Raw genomic sequence first — 13,914 nt, 5'->3', positions numbered from 1 at the left:
GATGAATAAACAACTAGGGACCTATAGGCCATATTTCCTGTCCATTCAAAATCTATATGAGTGCAGTATATTTCAAAAATAGAACAAAATGTAAACTAATATGGTGGAGTTCACGCAATGTAGGCCTACACCCCAACGACTGACTTGGCTCGGGTTCATATTCATAAATCGTGAATAGTAGGCTAATTCCACAGGGAGCCGAACACGCGTTCAAGAGCCCTCAGAGTCATACAAATGGAGGGGAACAAATTTAGTGTAACACTGAACGGAACCATACGGGCATACATGAAAGATTTTTTGGACATCTTTCGGCCTCTGGTGGTCGCAAGTCACACAGGAAGAGGCAGTGGACGGCGAAAAGTTACGTTTCCAACTCAAAAAAACCCATAGCTTTCTGTCGAGTACATTTGGGGGTTATTGAACACATTTAATGATAATCTGCACATTAAGGAGAATGATTTAGTCCTGCTTTTATATCTGCTGTCAAACGTCGCGCTGAATTTGTCTCCACTTCCGCGTACAATGTTTTTTTCCAACGACATACGACAACTTTAGAACAGGAAGCCTTTCAGAGGCGCTTGACACTTCGTCTCACCTTTTAGAAGGTAAGTTTTAAGCTTAAACATCTGGATAACAGGGTCTGTTTTGATTTTGAGGCAGTTTATTATTTTTCTTGTGCGCAATGATGTGATTTGTCATCAGAGGGAGCTTTCGCATGCTTGATTAGCATGATCCGCGAGCGATCCGATCCTGCCAGTTGCTTTGCTCGGCGAGAGGAATGTTGTATTTGGCTACAATGTAACCTTTGCCAGCATTCCTAATATTTCCGTCGACCCCGCTCCTCTATTTTTCAACAAACAAACAACGACGGTAATATTTGAATCTAGTTTCTCCGCGAGATGTTTTGAATGAGCAAATAAAATTGATTCCGATCTTTGACAGCTAAACAATTTTACATCAAATGTCTCGACAAAATGTTTGCAGCACATGCAAAAGCAATGTCAACATAACCACCGTTTGCGCTGTTATTGATATTTCAGCCTGGCGAGTAATGACATGGCGTTAGCGCTATATGCAATTAATTTCATACATTTATAATAAGCTGATTATATTATCTGTAGTTCGTGATAGACATGTAGCCTAAGGCATGCATGTGAAAAGAGTCTGAGATATATTTTTGTAGGAATTGTATTATTTTAAGTAATATCACACGAGTAGCGAGCGATAGCATGTTGCTGCTACTGCATATCAGCACGGCTGTAATTCTGCACGATTACTATTGTCATATTGATTTTATACAACAGTTCATTACACAAGTAGCTACTAGCCTATATATTTCTTCTCCGCCAAATAAAATAGTTCCAAAATAAACCAGACCAACAACTTTTACGTATCTCCAACCAACGAACAAACTGAAAGCCTGGTCTGGATTAGCATTTTTAAGTGGATTTCCCCTCCTTGCTCCAGGCCTTCTGGCTAATCACTGCGCTGTTGTTCCACCCCTTGTTTTGTATGCCACTGATGAGAGAAACCCAGTTGAAGAGAAAATAATGCTGCAATGACTTCTAAAAACCTTCAAATCGCTGCAAGCAAAATCACCCCGTTCCTCTTCTATTCGCGAGAGAAAACAATAACTTCAACTTTTAGAAAACTTGCTCCTTGAAACAAAACTAGCTTTGTTTCAACTTTACACTACTCACATTCTCCAGTCTTTGTCCCTGTGCTGTTATATTAAATAACTACACTCTTGAAACACCACCCAACCTATCAAATTTGAACCAGAAATTGCATGCAGTTTAATGCGTTTATAATAAGCCCTGGCAGGCAGAAACAAATAGGGTTTATTATGAATTTTATTGATATAGGCTACTGAATAAACTGAGTACAAATTGTAGCACTTGTCCATACATAAAGTATCTTTAACTTCAGACTCGGTTTGTTTTTGCAGGCGTTATATAAGCGAATGTCAAGGTAAATTGATGTAAGCCATTGTTTACATTTTATGTTTGGCTTCCAGGTAATTCGTTGTGTAGAAAACCACTGTAGTCCATTACATTTTTGGGCAAGGAGCACTTAAGAAGCATCGTTAGTCTTGATGTAGTTCTTAGCTACGACCATCTGACAGCTAGAGTGAACTGGGATTAGATTAGTGTAACCTTCATGGAGTGAGCCTTGTTCATATTTATTGGATGCATTTGAAGAGAAATTGCAGTCATCAGTTAACCTGCCGGTATTTCTCTGTCAGCTGATAGTACTCGGGTTTCATCCCACTGTTGTTTTATGTAAACATTCTCATTGCTTGTTTTCTTGATGTTGTTGCTTTTTAAAATACTCAGATTATTATTTAGACTAAAATGCACCACTGTATAATGTATAATCCTTTAAGAGTCTGTTCAGATTATTTTGTTATAGGACTAACACATGGAATGGCCAAACACAAGCGTTGTTGTTGTAGCTGTTTGTGGTTACGTTACTGTAGTAGATCATAATGGAAAAACAGGAAGACAACACAGTTACTTAGTCGCAAAAAAAGTTTTAGGTCAACAATAAAGAGCTTTAGGCCTTTTTGGCTTGGATGGTACAACCCATCACAAAGAGGTTCCTAATTACTGTAGTTCAGTGGAAAAGCTGGAATGATTATGCTGTCACGAAAGCCAGTTGAATTGGCTATGTACACGATCTGCAAGATTCAAACTAATTTGTATTAAAATTCTCAAAGCAAGCATTCTAATCTAGAATCTGTACAATCATCCTCTTTTCTGTGCAATGTGTGCAATAGGTCACCGTGATTTTGCCAAGTAAGACTGTCTGAAAATGTAGTCCTAACCATATCCCTACCTAGTACCCATAACTTATCCCTGAAATCAGAGGGAAATGATGTGAATAACACTAATGTAGAAGAACCTAACCCTGGTTGAAAGCCTAAACTAACATAAACTGTAAACTTGTCCCTCAAAATCGGGTTGGTTGATTGGAATGTTGTTCCAGGATCAACAAAAATATTGATACAGGAACATGTTATACTTGGTGAAATCACACTCACTGCAATATCAATTATTAAAATACAATACTGTATGGGCCCTGTAATAAAAAAAACAATTGTTTTTCAGTTTTTGTTTTTTCAATGTGTTGTTCACCATGACTGCATTTATTTGATCAAAAATACAGTCAAAAAAAGTAAGATTTTGAGGTATTCTATCCATTTAAAATGCTTCTTTTCTATTTTAATATATTTTAAAAGGTAATGTATTTTTGTGATAGCAAATCTGAATTTTCAGCATCCACATCCACTCTTCAATGTGACGTGTGATCCTTCAAAAATCATTCTAAAATTCTGATTTGCTTCTCCAGAAACATTTCTTATTAATATTATCAATGTTGAACAGTTGTGCTGCTTAATATTTTTGTGGAAACCTTCATACTGTTTTTCAGGATAGAAAAGAATAGAAAGAACAGCATTTATTTGAAATACAAATCTTTTGTAACAATGTAAATGTCACGTCTGCTCAATTAATCCAAGATGCATCCTTGCTGAATAAAAGTATTAATTTATAATAAAAAAAAAATCTTAAAAAAACTTTAAGGGTTAGTTCACCCAAAAATGAAAATTCTGTCATTAATTACTTACCCTCATGTCGTTCGACACCCGTAAGACCTCCGTTCATCTTCGGAACACAAATGAAGATATTTTAGTTTAAATTCGCTGGCTCAGAAAGGCCTACATTGGCACAGTTGAATCATTGAGTCGATTCAGCGGTTTGGATCGCCAAAGTCACGTAATTTCAGCAGTTTGACGGTTTGACACGCGATCCGAATCATGATTTGACTCGCTGATTCACACAACGCTTCGAAGCTTCATGATGCTGTGTTTTGAAATCGGTCATCACTATATAAAACGTTATTTAGGTTTTTTTGCGCACAAAAACTATTCTCGCCGCTTCATAAAGTTATTGTAGAACCACTGTAGTGAGATTGACTTTGTAACGACGTCTTTAGTCTTGAGAGTGTACAGTGCATTGTGCCAATGGAGGCCTTTCTGAGCCATCGGATTTCAACTAAAATATCGATATAATTTGTGTTCCGAAGATGAACGGAGGTCTTACGGGTGTCGAACGACATGAGGGTAAGTAATTAATGACAGAATTTTCATTTTTGGGTGAGCTTACCCTTTAATGTATGAAAAACACTTTTTACCCTGAGATATTTTAGACATGATCCCATAAGTTGCTTCAGCTGTTTAGATTAGTACATAGGTTTGTCAATACCAAGTAGTATCGCACTACAAATGACCATCAATCTCTCAAAAGTCAAGTGAACTCATCATTACTTTCACATTTTTATATTTCTCTTGTATTTTCTCTTTGCCTTTTAAGATGCTGTCAAATTCTTGCATTGTGTTTTATTCCATTGTGCTCTGTCACTGGACCTGTGTAAATGGCACCTAAAATACATGCCAATGAGTTCATCTTGAGTATTGCATTTGAAGCATGTATAGCATGAGAATACTCGTACCATGCATCATCGTACTACCGTTTTGAAAATACTGTGGCACTGCCGGTATTTCAAGGCTTGGGCATCACATTACCACTGTAGCACCTGTACACCGTGCAATAAGTTGGTGTAAAGTGCTTTTCTCCCAGATTTGTCATTTGAGTGGATAATAACTGAAACAATGGGGGTGCCTTACCACTTCCTCTTCCTGTCCTGACATTGCTCCTCTCTTTCGCTCTCTCGCTCTCTCTCTCTGTGACTTTCATACAGAGAGGCAAGTTCAATCTTGTCAAGACTGTCGCTACTGACTCTTTCTTTTGAAGGAATGCAGACCATTTCATTTAGTTTCAGTAGGCTGTTTCTTGATAGTTTCTTGTTAATATTACTTTTAGACCAACAGTACCTGGCAAAAAGTTTTGGGACGCCTGCCTTTACACGCACATGAACTTTAATGACATCCCATTCTTAATCTGTAGGGTTTAATATGGAGTTGGCCCACCATTTGCAGCTATAACAGCTTCAACTCTTCTGGGAAGGCTTTCCACAAGGTTTAGGAGTGTGCTTTAAGAGTTCCAGACAGAGAAGCGTGATTCGTCACTCCAGAGAACACGTCTCCACTGTTCTAGAGTCCAGCAGAGGCGTGCTTTACACCACTGCATCCGACGCTTTGCATTGCACTTGGTAATGTAAGGCTTGGATGCAGCTGCTCCCATAGAAACACATTCCATGAAGCTCTCTACACACTGTTCTTGAGCTAATCTGAAGGGAGACCCATTCTTTAACAAATGTTTGGAGAAGCAGTCTTCATGCCTAGGTGCTTGATTTTATATACCCGGGGCCATGAAAGTGATTGGAACACCTGAATTCAATGATTTGGAGGGGTGTCCCAATGCTTTCGGCAATATAGTGTATATACACATTTTTTTCCGTACATGTGGAAACAACAGTGAACTGAGCCTCAAGGCACACAACGCTGTTTAAATTTTTTATATGAAAAGATCTGTCTTGAAAAAATGATGGGACAAATCCTTGTAAGTTTGTTTATGCATGGATGTCTGTGCAGCAGGTGAGAAACTGTGAACACAGCCATTTAGTTTCTTGTTGCAGAAGAATACAAAGTTGTTGAATTTAGCTTTAAATGAGATAATTTGGGTTTCTGGTTAGTTGAGTTTGCAAATTTCCACTTAAAATGAGACGTCAGAAGGCCAGTGCAAAAAGTAGAAAAGTGTCTTCTGTTTGTGTGTTTATGCAGTGACAAAGCTCTCACAGTGTACTGGGGATGTGCATACGTGTAATGTGATGTTTTTGGCATGCTTTGCTGAGGCAACAGAAACCGTTGGTGTTCTCTGACCCATTAACAAAGAACCCTATGTCTTGCCATGAGTAATAGTAGTGGCGTATGTCTGGGTGGGAGGTATGTTTGTGGAAGTTGTCAGTGGATGTGTTCGCAGTGTGAATTGTGGTTGTATTTTATTAGGAAGCAAAGGTGTGTGCGGACACTTGAACCTTATCCAGATGCAAAGGTATGTGAACAAGTTACTTGTGACATAAGTGGAAAATGTAAAGCTAAAAGGAAAGAAATAGTGACAGAGATGCAGAGTCTTAAAGAGAAGGTATAATTGAGGGATATGTCTTTATATGAAAAGTAAAATGACTAGGGCCTATTGATACAAGGATATGGATAGCTAATAAAGAAGACAGAATGAAGTAGGGCTGCACGATTAATCGAAAAAAAATCATGATCTCGATTCAAACATAAATGTGATCTCATTTCTTAATGTTGGCGATTCACTTCCGTGTATTTCCCTCAGATCATGCTGCGTTCACGCGTTATTGGTCGCACCAGAGCTTGTCACACTCGCACAATAACAAAACACTAACCAATCAATCATAAATCTCCACTTCTCTCCTCTCCCTCATTGGCCATGTTTCGCTGTTACTGACGTGTAACAAGACGGCAGAGCAGACCTAAACGGAGTCAGATGTGTAGCGGTAAGAGGTAAAAATTAACCGCAAACTGTGCACGCGCGCACGGAGAGAGAGCGAGAGACCTTGCGTGTGTGTGCTAGTGTGCACCTAATGAAGCACATGTAAGACGGAGAGCATCCTGATTGGCTTGTTTCGGTAAGTCAACCAATCAATTGTCAGTGTGGGCGGGCTTACCTCCCTGAAATGACTTTTTTCAGGTTGGGATGTCTGTAACACTGTCTTAGTACATCAAGCCACGTTAAGCGTTTTCTTATAACATTTTTTTAAAAATATTTTATTTATGGTTTTCATTTTTTACAAAAACGCAAAAACAAAATGAAACAACGAAATAAGACAACAAAAACCCTCTCTCCACAAGGCAAGATATTAAATAATCATAAAAATAGAAATAAACAGTAATAAGCATATATTTACATCTAGTCTGTCTACATTTGTTGTTTCTACATTTTAATTTAATTGTAACTAATTACTTTTATTTAAAATTGATTCATTTTTTTTTTAAGTATAGAATGAAGGACAGATTTACTAAATAAATTTTGATTCCCAATTTCCAGAGATGTGCGTGCCAACAACTTTAAACATGGTGGAGGGTAGAATGATTACTGCTGGGACTGGTATTCCTTTTTTTTTTCACTTGTTTTTTTTTCCACAACCGCTACATTGCCTTGCCTTGTCGTTAAAGTAGTGCATACATGTATGAGTAATCATTTAAAGCGTATTGTTTGTTTTATACACACTGAAAATAGACTGTGTTTGACGGAAATTCCAGAATCGTCAGGTGAATGTTTATATGGTTGTCAACGAATGGGACGCTAAATATCATTTTGGTTTTAATGAGATTTTCCCAATTAATAGACAAGAATTAACCTGGGGTCCACCATGGTTCCTGTTCTTTTCGACAAAAAAGCACTTGAATGCGACGAGCTCGTAATCACGATTTTAGAAGTGAGAAGTAAGAATTTCTATAGCACAAGTGAAGGCAACATAACCCAGCACAATAGGAACCACCAGTGACGTAAGTGTACGCTGATTGGCCACCAGCACCCACCATTTAAAAAAAAAGCCATGTACACACACACAGATTATAGCCTATATACACAGATCAGGCATAACATTATGACCCCCTTCCTAGTATTGTGTTGGTCCCCTTTTTGCTGCCAAAACAGCCCTGACCCTTTAAGTCCTGTAAATTGCGAGGTGGGGCCTCCATGGATCGGATTTGTTCAGCACATCCCACAGATGCTCGAATGGATTGAGATCTGTGGAATTTGTAGGCCAAGTCAACACCTCAAACTCATCATTCCTGAACCATTTTTGCTTTGTGGCAGGGCTCATTGTCCTGCTGAAAGAGGCCACAGCCACCAGGGAATACCGTTTCCATGAAAGGGTGTACATGGTTTGCAGCAATGCTTAGGTAGGGGGTGTGTGTCAAAGGAACATACACATGGGTGGCAGGACCCAAGGTTTCCCAGCAGAACATTGCTCATTGCTCATCACACTGCCTCCGCCGGCTTGCCTTCTTCCCATGGTGCATTCTGGTGCCATGTGTTCCCCAAGTAAGCAATGCACACGCACCCGGCCATCCACGTGATGTAAAAGAAAACGTGATTCATCAGACCAGGCCACCTTCTTCCATTGCTCTGTTGTCCAGTTCTGATGCTCACGTGCCCACTGTTGGCAATTTCGGCGGTGGACAGGGGTCAGCATGGGCACCCTGACTGGTCTGCGGCTATGCAGCCCCATACACAACAAACTGCGACGCACTGTGTATTCTGACACCTTTCGATCAGAACCAGCATTACCTTCTTGAGCAATTTGAGCTACAGTAGCTAGTCTTGTTTTATCGGACCACACGGGCCAGCCTTCGCGCCCCACTTGCGTCAATGAGCCTTTGCCGCCCATAGCCCTGTTGCTGATTCACCACTGTTCCTGTTAATGAAGGTGGAGAATGGGAGTGCTGTGTCGTCAGGCTATGATGTTCTCAGTGCCATCAAAATAAATGTCCGCTGTGGCATCAACAACAAGCGCGGCTTACGTCACTTCAGAGTCCCGTACTGGCGGTGTGAATGCAACCAGGAAAATGGCCCTAAGGGAACATTTAGTTCCCGGAGAACCCCCCTGGTGGCTAGTGCCTAGAACTACCCAGTGCGAAAGGGGCTATAGACAGCAGAAACGAAAGAGAACAGGACTTTTGTGGATGTCTTTGGTTGTTGTGTCATCTCTTGCTGCGAGTGCTGGGTTTTTTTAAAGGTCCTGTTCTTCGTGATCTCATTTTTCAAACTTTAGTTAGTGTGTAATGTTGCTGTTAGAGCATAAATAATATCTGTAAAATTATAAAGTTCAAAGTTCAATGCCAAGCGAGATATTTTATTTAACAGAAGTTCCCTTTCAAAGCCTACAGCGAACGGCCGGTTTGGACTACATCCTGGTACATCCTGCTTTAATTACGTCAGTAGAACAGTTTGTTGACTAACCTCCGCCCACAAGAATACGTGAAAAAGGGGGCGTGGTCTTGTTGCTCCCTCGTGGAGAAGAGGAAGTGTTGCGTTTGGTTCGGTTCGGTTGCGTTTGTCGCCATGTCGTTCAGACGCTGTTATTTTCATCCCGGAGTCAAATCACCTTTGTTTGGCCTTCAGGGGCTGTAGTTTGAGCGCGTTCATCTCCCCGTTATGGTAAGAGGCGTGACCTTCCCGGGCAACGTGCCCTAAGCTGCTGTCGAATCACAACATGGGAACCGCTGGCACAATCAGAACTCGTTACGTATTTATGAAGGAGGGATTTCATAGAACGAGGAAATTCTTAGGCCGTTTTGAAATTCTTAGGCCGACAGTGAAAACAGCGGTTTACAGATAAGTAAATTGTGTGAAAAATACTGTGTTTTTTTACACATGAAACATGAACACATGTTATATTGCACACTGTAAACACAATCAAAGCTAAAAAAAAACCACGAAAAACGGGACCTTTAAGATGCCGTGTCAAGTTAAAAGTTGTCAACTTTAAATAAAAATGTGTCTCAAGATCCCTGTGTTCTGTGGCATTCTGTCTGTCTTCGTCCATCTGCTCCGTGTGTTCTGGTGCAGGGAGTTGCCTGTAGTTCGCTTCAGGTGCATTTACACTGACAGCGAATTCAAATCGATCTGAACTGAAGTCATTCCTTCACGGAGGGGCAGATTGATCAATTGGATTAAGCGATCGAGTAGGAACAGCACATGATTTAATCTCACAAAAACACGATGGCGGTACTTAAAGCTTGAATTGCTGAATTTTCGTATTGGTTAGAGGACATGATTAATTGTGTAATTTTTGAAAAAATTATTTGTATTATGTTTTTCAGAAACAACATTCTTTGTTGCAGTTTCTTTACCACCTTGATTGTGTTGTATAGAAACTAGGATACTTAAAATTGTATTTAATCCAATATAATGCAAACAAGTTTTGTCACACACATTTTACTTTTTTTGTTGTATTTGAACTAGATTTATTATCATTTAAAAAAAATCACTATACATTCAGCAGTTACTATCATCACTCTCGGCAACTCCGGAGCATTTATGATTCCACAGTATGGACTAGATAGATCTTGTCAGATCGCCTATGCTGGACAGCAGCTATATAGTGGATTTGCCTAGTTTTGCTAAGTTAATGGCATATAATCATTGAGATTGTTTGGATCAACTAAACAATTTGCATTGTCTTTTATATTGTTTGCTCTTTCATACTGTTTGCTCTGAAATCATGTGCACCATATTTTTGCTGCATTCTGGTTTGTTATAGTGGTGTCGTCGATTTCCGATGTCGCTGCCCCTAAATTTAACTTACAAGCCAGTTGGGGATGGTAGCTTTACATGTTGTTCATTGTCCACAATGTCCAGCATTGAAAATACAAAAATAAAAATCATTTATCAAGGGTTTTTACATTTTTCCACTAACAGTCTTTGTGATAGTTTTAGTTACTGATAATAGCCTTAATTGGAACTAGGTATGATTCAAAAGATGAAATGAATAGTTAAAATCGATGGAATTATTCATTGCCATCCCTGTGTTGTATGTTTGATGCAAGGGCATATGCCAGAAAATGATGTGGTATTCCAGGATCCTCTCTCAGATGTTTGGCGGTGAGACGTGATGCAGGCGGGAATCGCTGAAGAGAAACGAGTTGCAGTCAGGTTGAGTCAGATCGCCCAGGGTGGAGTGATGAACTGACAGAATGATGGATGCAGTGACAGGATTGTGGAGGGGAAAGCAAGCAAGGCTGGTGGAGGGCAGGAAAATGATTTGATGTGGTGATGCCAGTGTTCAGATCTAGGAGTTGAGCTACAGAGTGATCACCTGTCTCCATTGAGACGACTTGTTTTGACCGAATTCTAGCATTTTCCTTTTTGTACTGGCACATTTTCAAGAAGTACAGATATAGTCATCTCTCAGACTTGACTCAAAATGGAGGTTAAAGTTGGATGATCTACCAACTAAAAGGACTTCATAGTTGTTTCTGGGAGTGTGTTTTAGGCGTATAGACTAAATGTGGTTGGCTCCGTAAAGAGGGTGGGTTGATTCCTGGCTGCCGATCACAGTGCTGGAGCTTCCTGGCATTCCCTACCCCTCGAGCGCTCGTCCGTTGGACACAAACACAACATGATGTAAAGTTCCTGAATAACTGTGCTCCATTCAGAGATGTTCAACGTGAGAACATACATGGACACGTGTACACACTGAAACACAGATGCATACTCAGACGTTAACTCATACTCGCGCACACACACACACACACACACACTCACTGAATCCCGGTCGGCATGCCAGTGGTGGAGCAGGTCTGTTGGGCAGCCGGACAGGCCAGGTTTGTGTGCAGTCAAAGGGCTCTGTGTTTGAAGCGGACTGATTACTCCCTGGACTCGCAACCCACATTTGGAAACAGTTAGAGGGAGATTGCAAGCTGCCACGGCTTCTACCAATCAATGCTGTGGTGTAGCACTGGTTCACTCGGCCAGCATTTGCATCCATTGGACAGTAGTGTCCTGTTTAGCTCCCAACCCCTATCCTTTCAAGTTTGTAATTCTCATTCTGATTGTGACCTCTTAAAAGTTTCATATGATGATAACTTTGGCAGATGTTTGCAAAAAGGTAAAAAATATCTAAAATAATGTTCCTGTTATTATACTTGATCTGAAGATAACGGTTTATGGTTTCGCATTAAATTGATTTAATCTGGCTAGAGTTTATTGCTGCTAAATCATGTTACTTTCTACTGGGTTGTATTGTATTGAGATTGTATTGTATTGTTCTTCACATGCATGGCAACTGAAATTTGAAACTTTTAAAAGAAAAGACTCAATAAAATATTGCATAGATAGATAGATACACTACACATGGATATATCTTCTCATTGTGTTTTGAACTTTTCAATGCGAACGGAGTGCTGCCGCTGCATGCTGTGTTGCTTCAAGCGCATCATCCTGTGCACCGGATGCGCATACGCCCTTTGTGCCGCTCTGTATTGGAGCCTTTCGTATTATAATACTTTTGAGCAATGAAAGATTATTAATAGCCTTTCTTGTTCTGCCCTATCTACAGTATGTTGCTGCCTCATTAAAAAGCGGCGCTATACATTTAAAACAAATGTATTTTAATTTCTTAGTAGGCCCTATTTCTCTCTATATATATATATATATATATATATATATATATATATATATATATATATATATATATACATATACTTGTTTTTTATGAATGTATTTTACAACATGTAACATTTTATCAGATTTAGTGCTACACTTATTCACTTTTATTTGTTCCTGACTACATGTTTAGATTTCATACAATTATTTTGCACTCGCGCTTTCTCTAGATTAATTTTTGCTGCTGAATTATCCACTAATCTAGTTTATCCAGCATCTAGTTTATAGTAGTATTTTTGTCATATTGTGATTTTATATATTTTTTTATGTTATTTTTCTTTTTAATGAAGTTGCCTGTATTTAGAAGATTATGTTTAACACACAAAAGAGTGATTATAAGTTCACACTGAGGTATAGAAATTCTACAATTAATTTTTAAACAAAACTGCATTGGTATCGGTATTGGCTGAATTTTTGGGATCGGATCGGTTCTGAAAAAATGGTATCGGTGCATCCCTATCAAAAACACAATTTTCTCACCTTTTATTTTTGCTCAAAATGTTGATTACAAAAAAGAATGCATGAAGATAGAACTAATTATTTTATTTATTTTTTTTGCTTAAAAGCAGAGGTTCTGTTCTTTTTTTTTGATATATTGCATGTTTAGATATTCATGCAACAAAATATTCTGGGGGCCATGACATTTTTGTGAAAATTATCAAAAGTGCTGCCGGGGAACAGACAACTTTTAAAAAAAAAATGCTGGTGGGGAAACCGTTAAAGAATATTTTAAATTATTATTTTCTAATATTTTAAAATATTCTTGAAAATGGCATTACAAATCTAAACCAGTCTGTAAGGGTCTGCTCAATAATGGCCCTGTCCCAAATGGAGCCCTAAGCCCTTGCAATTTTCCTCTGAATCTACACTTTCGTGTCGCTGGCTCATCAAAAGTGCGCATCGAGGATGCATATCTGTTAGGGATGGGCATTTTTGCCAATTTTTCATTTTGAGTACTGTTAAAAAGTACAAAATGAAGGTTGAACAAAAACATGAAGATGGAAAGCAGTAGATATAAAGGAGGGATGCAATCGGAAAATTCACAAGCTTGCCAACCTCATGCAGCAGACTGAAAATGTGTTTTGCCTTCCATCACAAGAGAAACATTTTCCAGGGAACAGGTTTAAGGTGCTTTTAATACTATGGATGCCTCAAATATTACAGATGGCTTAAAAATAGGGATGCACCGATCCAATACTGATGCTGCTTTCCAGGCAGGTCTTTGAGCCCGTAAGTTCAACTTCAAAACACGACTCACAACATAGTTTGTAGCGTTCCAGGCAAAGTCATGCCAAACTGCCTGAGCGCAAGGAATCGTGTGGTAGCTGATGTAAACAAAGCATGACGGACCATACGAGGCTTATGCTAAATTTACAATAATTTCTATCGCCAAAGGTGGTTACTTGCTTATTTTGAGGGAAACGGAAGGGAAAAAACTGCGCATACGGCAAGAGAAGCTGTTATATCTTTTATTTAACGTTATTTGGATATTTGTTTCATAAACACTGCATCCGTATGGGGCTGTCATTGTTGTTTCGCGGGCTATGTGACGTCAGAGCTCGTAACTGGGAGTACATCAAACTAGCACGAATTCACGGGTGGGAAGTCACGGGTTTGACTGCCGTTCCAGTGCACTTTCACGGGTAGAATGTTGGAAAAACATGGGTTAAGGCCTGTACACACCGGGATGAACATCGCGTGCGCTTATCGTCAGCGGTTTTCGTGACGTTTTCCGGCGTGTCTTGAGTGTTCA

The 13,914-nt window shown here is 39.4% G+C and overlaps 1 protein-coding gene across 5 annotated transcripts in view; it reads left to right on the top strand.

The window, feature by feature from the left end:
- The first annotated feature begins 281 nt into the window (after nucleotides 1-281).
- The window catches only part of arhgef1 (Rho guanine nucleotide exchange factor (GEF) 1), a 49,108-nt gene continuing 35,475 nt past the window's right edge, over nucleotides 282-13,914 (top strand). For all 5 annotated transcript variants that reach the window (XM_079837975.1, XM_079837973.1, XM_079837974.1 and 2 more), the window contains exon 1: nucleotides 282-605. The gene's annotated coding sequence lies outside the window, so the exon portion shown is untranslated. The remainder of the gene's footprint in view (nucleotides 606-13,914) is intronic.

Source organism: Gobio gobio (assembly GCF_949357685.1).
Source record: "Gobio gobio genome assembly, chromosome: 15".
NCBI classification, from domain to species: domain Eukaryota; kingdom Metazoa; phylum Chordata; class Actinopteri; order Cypriniformes; family Gobionidae; genus Gobio; species Gobio gobio.
This window is presented reverse-complemented; position numbering and strand designations above follow the sequence as displayed.